Consider the following 9,353-nt stretch of genomic DNA (forward strand, 5'->3'; position numbering starts at 1 on the left):
AGGATGGTAACATTAGTGGAAGTGAAAAACCACGTAATGTGGCATTTGAAGAACATCTAATTTCCTTACCGACTTATATACATCGTAATAATATTGTGGTTCCACGGGTGACTGTTCATAATGATCTTGTGGAATAACAAACTATAGAATACATATTCATCACGATGATGTTGTGATGTTGTCCCATAGGTGACTATTGAAAATGATCCTATGGAACAACAAACTATTGAAGATGTATCACTTTATGATGTAGTTACCACTGATAATACTATGAATGTTTCTCAACTAGAAATTCAAGGAAGACCTTAGAGGGTTAGGAGGTCTGCTATTCCGGATGACTATATAGTATATCTCCAAGAATTAGAGTTTGATATGGAATCAAGAATGACCCATTAATCTTTTCATAGGCCATAAACGATAATGATTCTCTTAAACAGGTTGATGCCGTGAAAGATGAGATGAAGTCCATGAGTGACAACAATGTCTAGGATCTCATTCAATTACCAACGGGCTTTAAGGCAATTGTTATAAATGGATATTTAAAACCAAACACAACTCAAAGGGTAATATTGAGAGACATAAAGCTAGACTAGTTGCAAAGGGATTCACTTAGAAAGAAGGCATTGATTGCTATGAAACCTTCTCTCTTTTCTCTAAGAATAATTCTCTCAGAATCATATTGGCATTAGTAGCTCATTATGATCTAGAGCTTTACCAAATGGATATGAAAACTACATTCTTGAATGGGGATTTAGATGAGAAAGTCTACATGAACCAACCTGAGGGATTTAGTGATCAAGGAAAAGTAAATCTAGTGTGCAGACTTAAACAAGCTTCCAGACAATGGTATATTAAATTTAACTACATCATTGTTTCCTTCAGATTTGTTGAGAATACCTTTGATAGATGTATATATCTGAAACTTAGTGGGAGTAAATTTATATTTCTGGTCTTATATATGGATGATATTTTACTTGCTAGTAATGATTTTGGTTTGTTGAGTGATACAAAAACCTTTCTTTCTAAGAACTTTGAAAAGAAAGATATGTGTTTGGCTTCTTTCGTTATCGGCATTGAGATATTTCATGATAAATCTCATCGAATACTTAGGCTTTCATAGAAAACCTATATTAACAAAGTTTTGAAAAGATATGGCATGATGAATTGCAAATTAGGTGTTTCCCCCATTGGAAAGAGCACAAATGAAGGATATTCCCTATTCTTTTGTAGTAAGGGAGTCTTATGTATGTAATGACTCGTACTCGTCCAGATATCAGTTTTACTATTGGTATGTAAAGCAGATATGTGAGTAATCTGGCATGGATCATTGGGTTGTAGCAAAGAAGGTGATGAAGTATTTAAAGGGGACTAGGGAGTACATGCTTACTTACAGTTAAGTGATCAGATATTCAGACTCTAATTATGTAGGATGCCTCGACAGTAGGAAATCTACATCAGGATACATCTTTCTACTTGCTAGTGGGGTGATTTCTTGGAAGTCCAAGAAACAGACTTGTGTCTCTACTTCTACTATGGAAGCAGAGTTTGTTGCATGCTTTAAGGCCACATCTATGGTAATTTGGTTACAAAACTTTATCTCAGGACTTCGGGTTGTCGACACTATTTCAAAGTCGCTAAGAATGTATTGTGACAATGTTGTTGCCATATATCACTCCAAGAATGATAAGCATTCAAGTAGAGCGAAGCATATTGGAGTAAAGTACAATTTTGTGAAGGAATCAGTTTAGAAACAAGAAGTGTTTATCACACACATCAAGACAAGTCTGATGATTGTTGATCCTATGACCAAGGCATTAGCGCCTAAACGCTTTACAGATCTTATAACGGATATGAGTATATGTAAAGTTTGATGTAATGGTCATATTATGTTAGACAATTTTACTTATTTAAATGATCATGATACTTATTGTTTTTGAATATTTCTCACTTTATTATTATGTGTACACATTTTATTTAATATGTGAGATATTATGTTGGACCATTTAGTAATAGACTTTTCTAGTCTATTCCCTACTTTTGGACCTGTTTGGATGAGGTTACTAGTGTTGTGATTATAGAAGGAAGTATGTCATTATATGATGTATAACCGCCATGATTCACATTGGTAGTTTTGTTCAAATATGGTATTATGATTGTGATGACGTAAAGTTGATGAGTTTACTTTCAAATACTGCAGTTTGATATTGGAATCCAAATTATGTTTGAGATTGTTATTATGTGGTCATATGGTTCAAGTGGGAGATTGTAACAATATTCTCTAGAATGTTCTCTATTATTATCCCGTATACCAATCAGATAATTGACCGATACTAATATTATAGAATTGGATTCCAAATAGGAAACCCACTCCTTATCTAATTAGGGAAAAGAGTCCTACCCTATTTGGTACACCTTGATGGGAGGGTGCACAAACTTTATTTAATAGGATTCTAGGTCCTCCTCCTACCCTAATGTTACTCTCATTATTGGCTCTATCACCAAGAGAGCATTAAGGGGAGCTAGTGGGAGAAACCTAAAGAATCCATTGTGTTCGTGCTTGGGTTTGCAGAAGGATGGTGGTGAATTCTTCATAGTCGATGGTGAACGGTATGCGTCGACCCTTATAGATTAATTTATGATTCCATGAATATATGGCAAGATCCTATTTGTTATTATATAGTACGGATTACGTCCTTCATTCACCATATAAACAACCCAAAAATTGAGAAAGCAAAAGATCTCAAACAACAAACTCCAGGTTTCAGTTCCATAGAAGAAAGAAGCTCCACATTCTCAGACATCTTCCTCAATAAACTAGAGAGTTTGGAACAAATCCAATCCTTAACTTAAGCGTAAAGAAACCTCAAATCCCCAAAACTTATTCACACGATCCCAAGACACAACCCAAAAAAACCCAAAGTAAGAATTAAAATTAACCTCCTAATTAGACGGAGTCAAAAGCAAAATAGGACCGAAAGAACTCAACACCAAAGACCCCGTGGAAGAAATCCCTAGATCAAGAAAAAAAAACCCCCAAAATGACTTCCAAACCTGAAAAATCTCTCACCTTGTAAGGTGAAAACATAGAGAAAATAGTAAAAATGGAAAAAACAAAAGAAGGTCTAAACTACAATGTTGGTGTCCATTCTTGGCCGAGGCTGGAGGAAGAATAGCCTAGGTATTCCACCGCCAATGACGATGATAGCACTCTGGGTGGATCAGCTCAGATTCGCGACTATAACTCCGATTCATCCTATAAGTTTTGGTCCATCCGGTCCATTTTTAAAACCAAGATTTCAGACCAGTACCTTGACGAGCCATCACAGATAACCTCTGCTAGCCTCCACCAAGTACGAACGTCATAGAGGATTTCGATCCAGATCTGATATCAGCCATAACGATCCAATCTGGCCGAAACTGAACCAATCCGATCTGAGTTTGAAGATAATGGAGCGTTCTTTTCCCCCATTGACTTTTATAACAAACTCATTCCTCCATGTAACAATGTAAATATCTTTCTCTCCCACTCAAACTATAACTCTTCTCATTCTTACTTTACGTCTCCACGTAATATCTCTCCTCTCTCTAACCCCTGAACTCAAATTCATACTCAAACACAAAATGCAAACTCCTCATACTCTTACCCAGAACCTCTCTCCTTTATAAAAGAAAATATGCTCCCATCTCTTCTCACCCAATCTCTCCTCCATATCTCTTCTTTCTCTTTCTCCTTTTCGTTGAGTTCCTCTGAAGCCATTGGACTATAGTAGAGATCATCAAGAATAAACTTCTACGGGTATGTACTTCTCAACTTCCTTGATTTAAGGATTAATAACCCATACTATTTTGGAGTAATAGCACAATAGATTCACTATTAAAGTTTTCATTTTTTAATTTTTTTTTGTGCTTTTGGCAGTGTTCTTTAATATCCTGGGTTTTGAGGAGATTTAGGCCACCATAGGCAAAGAGCAGCTTCAAGTTTTGAATGTATTAGGTGGAGCTAAAACACAATGGTATCACTTCACCACAATAATCGTCGCCGGAATGGGATTTTTCACTGATGCATATGATCTATTCTGCATCTCCCTTGTCACTAAGCTTCTTGGTCATATTTACTATTATGTTGAAGGATCTTCCAACCCTGGTTCCCTTCCTCCCAATATTTCCTCGGCTGTCAACGGAGTTGCATTATGTGGTACTCTTGCTAGGCAACTCTTCTTTGGGTGGCTAGGCGATAAGTTAGGCCGCAAGCACGTATACGGTGTAACCCTAATGATCATGAACTTCTCTTCCATTGCCTCTGGCCTTTCCTTTGGTAGCAACCCTAAGGCTGTAATGGCAACCCTATGCTTCTTCAGGTTTTGGTTAGGGTTTGGAATTGGTGGGGATTACCCTCTCTCTGCAACTATCATGTCTGAGTATTCCAATAAGAAAACTAGAGGGGCTTTCATTGCTGCTGTTTTTGCAATGCAAGGATTCGAAATTCTAGCTGGTGGGGTTGTGGCTATCATTGTCTCATCTATTTTCAAGCATAAATTCCAAGCACCCACTTACTCTGTTGATCCCATTGGCTCAACTGTCCCTGAAGCTGATTATGTATGGAGGATTATTCTCATGTTTGGGGCTATTCCGGTGGCATTGACATACTATTGGCGCATGAAGACGCTGAAAACCGCTCGTTACACTGCATTAGTTTCCAAGAATGCAGAGAAACCTGCGAATGACATGTCCAAGGTTCTCCAAGTTGAGATTCAAGAAAAGCAGAAAGTTGAGAGTATAGCAGAGAGCAAAGCCAATTCTTTTGGTCTATTCTCCAAGGAGTTCCTTCATCGGCATGGGCTTCACTTGTTGGGAATTGCAACCACATGGTTCTTGATAGACATTGCCTACTATAGCCAGAACCTATTCCAGAAACACATATTTAGTGCAGTTGGTTGGATCCCGCCGGCAAAAACCATGAATGCAATTGAAGAGGTTTTCAAGGTTGCAAGAGCACAGACCCTAGTTGCACTATGTGGGACTATGCCTGGCTATTGGTTCACGGTCTTCACGATCGATCATATTGGAAGATTTACAATTCAATTGATGGGTTTCTTCTCTATGACAGTGTTCATGTTTGCCCTAGCTATCCCTTACCATCAGTGGACTCTTCCTAGAAACCATATATGGTTTGTTGTGCTATGTGGACTTACCTTCTTTTTTGCGAATTTTGGACCCAACAACACCACATTCATTGTCCCAGCAGAGATTTTCCCAGCAAGACTAAGATCAACATGCCACAGTATCTCGGCAGCATCAGGGAAGGCTGGTGCAATTATAGGGGCTTTTGGATTCTTATATGCTGCTCAGAATTAAGACAAGTCCAAGGCTAATGCTGGGTACCTTGCTGGTATTGGAATAAGATATTCTCTCTTAGTGCTTGCGATTTTCAACATACTAGGATGCTTCTTTACTTTCTTGGTTCCTGAATCTAAGGGTATATCACTGGAGGAAATGTCCATAGAAACTACAGATGACAATGCCACTTCACCCGTTTAAATTTGTTTCCTTACCCTCAGAGAGATCTTTTTTTTTTTTCTTTAATTCTTTGGTAGCATATGATACTTTGGGTTTTTAGTTTTGGGTATACCTGAATGTAACCAAACCTGACCTAATTTACAATGTCCTCTTTATTTTGTCATCTTGCATTACCTTTTGAGATTATAAACCTTATCAATTTTATTAAATATGTTTTTTTAACATAAACAGTTAGTTGAAATTGAATACTAGATGAGGGTAAAAATACCGACCAATTTGATAGTAACATGTGGCCTAACAGGTGGGGACTGAGTAGTTTGGAGAGAGCGACTGCATCATCCCTGAAGAGTGACCATCCTTGAAGAGTGACCATGGGTCATCTTTGAAGAGCAACCATGGGTCATTGCTGAAGAGCAACCATGGGACATCCTTGAAGAGTGACCATGGGTCACCTTTGAAGAGTGATTGTGGGTCATCTCTGAAGAGCCAACCTCCCATACCATCGCTCAACTGAGCGATCGAGCTACCAGTGCTTAGAGAATCCTAGATAAAGAAGGAAAATTCTCCATGAGAGGATCCCATAGTGCTACACCCGTGCCCTAATTTGGGTTATGATCTAGATCACAGATGAATAACATGGAATTGATTGTACTAGTGATTACTGGGTTGCAACAATACATTGTAAGAAAGGGAGTAATGATCTTACTTGTAAGTGTAGCTCTTGTCGATTAAATTGGGGGGGATTCAATCTTTTGAGGAAACATGGGTAAGTGTCCTAACTTTAGGAACATCCACATAATTGTGAGGATTAGGCATGCTTAAGTCATTATACTTAGTCTCACACAAGACCCCATGATCAGTAGGGCAAGTGCACTGGAGAAATTCCAGTTAAATTGTATTCAACAGAACTCACTGGTTGATCAACACTAGTGGACAGCCATCCATCGATGGTCCTATACTTCCAAAATGGGTTATTTCTTCGTGGGGCCCTGAGTTTGCATACTGTGTTCTCCAATTCATCTCCGATGGCTTCCATGTACATCATGTGAGGTACCTAATTAATGTGTTCAGTCCTTAAGGAGGAGGGCTCACAAGTATCAATTTGAGGAATAATCACTGTTATAGAAAGCACTTTATTTTACCAAATAGACTTTAGTCATTTGGGTGGTGTATTTCACAATTGAATAAATAAGGAGAGGAAGAAGATGGGAAGAAGAGAGGAAAAGGAGATATTGGAGTTGAAGTAAGGAGGAGTCTACACTACATGCAAATCATACTCTAGGTAAGTGAGTTCTCATAAACTCTCCCTCCCTCTCATCTCTTAACTTTGTTTGGATCAATAAGGGATCAAGGGCCTAACTGATTTATCACCTAAGTCTATGGATTGGGTTGGGAATTAGTTAGGGAGCATATCCCTAAGTTGGGAGTCAGAGCCCTACAACAGAGCTTGGAGAATCTCAACTTAATTATCTTTTCCTTTTCCTCCAAATTTCATATTAGAACCTAACTTAGATTGTAGGATAACTCACACTGTAATATGTGGTCCATAGGTGTATTTTCTGTATTTGCATTTTACTAATTGCCAAGTTGAGTTGCATGCATGCAACCTATGGTGAGACAAGCTCCCAAAACTAGGGAAATTGTGGATGATGGTAAGATCATCTACATGCAATGAAAATTTTACTAGACCATAGATAGCTAAAAAGGATATGGAGATCTTAGAATGAAATTTGGGAAGAGATCCCACTTCCAGAGCTACACCGACTGATGACCACCGATTGACCAACACCACCTAGTGACCATCCACCAATAAGTAATTTCTCAGATCTATAGCCTTTGATGGAATCTGCACTCACTTAGTATATATGCTGGTAAGATAACAACCCTGGAGCTATAACCCCTTACCAATAAGGGGAAAGGTATTGGCTAATCCCATTTATGGTAGGTCCCGTGAACTTTTCTGAAATACCATGTCAGAGTTAAAATGTGATTCTTGCCAAAGGCGGACACAACCTAGCATGGGCAATGGTAATTTTGATGCCAAGGCAGTTGAGGGGTTATTGAGGGCTTACCGAGTAACCGAAGTGCGTATGTAGGGATAGGTATGGTTCTGACTCACAATTAACTTGTATCATTGGGTGACAGATGGCAAATTCTGAGATTAGGATACCACTTATGTTGTAGTAGCACTACTACCATATTTAGACTTAGTACTATAATTTAGGTTGTGTAATAAAATGAATACACATTAGCATCATGATAACCTTGGTTGTTCATGTATTACATCATTTTAGATTCATTTTCTTGCATGCTCCCACCCCAACTGGAATTAGTGAAGTTCACCCCCACGGTTATGTTTCCTTTTAGATAGAAAGACAGGTTCTCAGGCGACACCATGTGGCAAGACACTAGCACCGTGGCTAATGAGTTGTGGGTTTAGGAGTTTGTGGAGTATGATTAGGAATGCATATGTGATGATTGTGCTTACGGAGCACTGTGAAGATGATTGAGATCATTTTCTGATTTTGATACTTTTTGTGCATATGAAATGTACTATAGATAGCATTGTAAATATTTGGCTTTGTATTCTGAACAATACCTTGTATATATTCAGTATTACTTAGGTGTTCATCAGTTGTAATGTAATACCCATACCTAAAAATGAGTGTTGAATTAGACTTTTCACTTTTCTATAGGTTTTGAGCTGGCAGCCATTTGAGGACTGAGAATTTGGTGGCTAGATCACTTAAATCTAGGCCTTTGGGGATGATCTAGATAACGATAGTGACTTGAGAATCAACCCTAAACCCTATTTCAATCTTGATCTCGGCAGTGCTCCGAATCAGCTTGAAACCCTAAATACAGCCCAAAACCCTAATCCGGCCCTGGGCCCATTCGGACCCGATCTTGTGGCACCCGATACTAACGTATTATATATTGACTAATTAATTCTAAATACTCTCCGATAGTGTGGGAACAGCATGAATAAGGATTGCCAGAAAAACCCACAAGTGGCAAAAGGACAAAAGTCCTCTCTTTGCTATTCTCGATTTTTAAGTGCAAATAAGGAGCTCAAAACACATACCATTGGATAGTGCTCGAAAAGACGATTCCGACGATATATGCACGCGAAAATCAAACCACCGAATCTCCTAAAATCGCTCCAGAAAGTCAGAACGGGGATCCATAGTTTGACTCAAACCCTAATTCTTCCTAGGCCCGCCAGAATCCCCACGGGCCCTCCATTTTTCACGCAAAAAAGGGAAATAAAAATAAAAATAAATGGAAAAATAAAGGGAAAAAGGTTTTTTTTTTGCTGAAAAAGAGGGTTTTAAAGGAAACAATTGTGACTTTGGCGGACCCGCCAATTTTCAAATAAAAAGGTATGTTGTGGGTGTTTAAAATGTGAAAAACTACTTTTAGAAGGAATTTATGTCAAGCCCGTGACTATTTGGGACAAACCCGTAAGAGCGGAAGGGTTGATACCTATAGTGTCTTCCTCTCCACCAAGAGGAACAAAGAAAAAAAGAAAGAAAAGGGGAGAGAATAAAAAAAAAAAAAGAAGAAATAAGGGGGAGAAGAGAGAAGGGAAGAGTGGAGTGAGGAAATTCCTCCATCTCTCACCCTTGAGAAGCATGCCAAAGTCTGAAGTGTCTCCAGAGGCCTAGATTCTCCGAGGAAGAGAAGCCCAGCAGTTGAGGTCAATCACGTCTGAGTCAGGGATCTTCATCAGAGCCGTCGAAGCACCAGCCGAGGTTCGTCTCCTTTTAACCCAGAATAGGGGTTAGGATCAGGTATAATTCCTCAACAGAGTAAACATAATGTAAACTTTACAT

General features: G+C 38.7%; 1 pseudogene; it reads left to right on the forward strand.

The window, feature by feature from the left end:
* The first annotated feature begins 1,251 nt into the window (after positions 1-1,251).
* On the forward strand, positions 1,252-5,538 carry LOC122063140 (annotated as a pseudogene).
* Positions 5,539-9,353: the final 3,815 nt, after the last annotated feature.

Source organism: Macadamia integrifolia, unplaced genomic scaffold, assembly GCF_013358625.1.
Source record: "Macadamia integrifolia cultivar HAES 741 unplaced genomic scaffold, SCU_Mint_v3 scaffold1218, whole genome shotgun sequence".
Classification (NCBI taxonomy): Eukaryota; Viridiplantae; Streptophyta; class Magnoliopsida; order Proteales; family Proteaceae; genus Macadamia; species Macadamia integrifolia.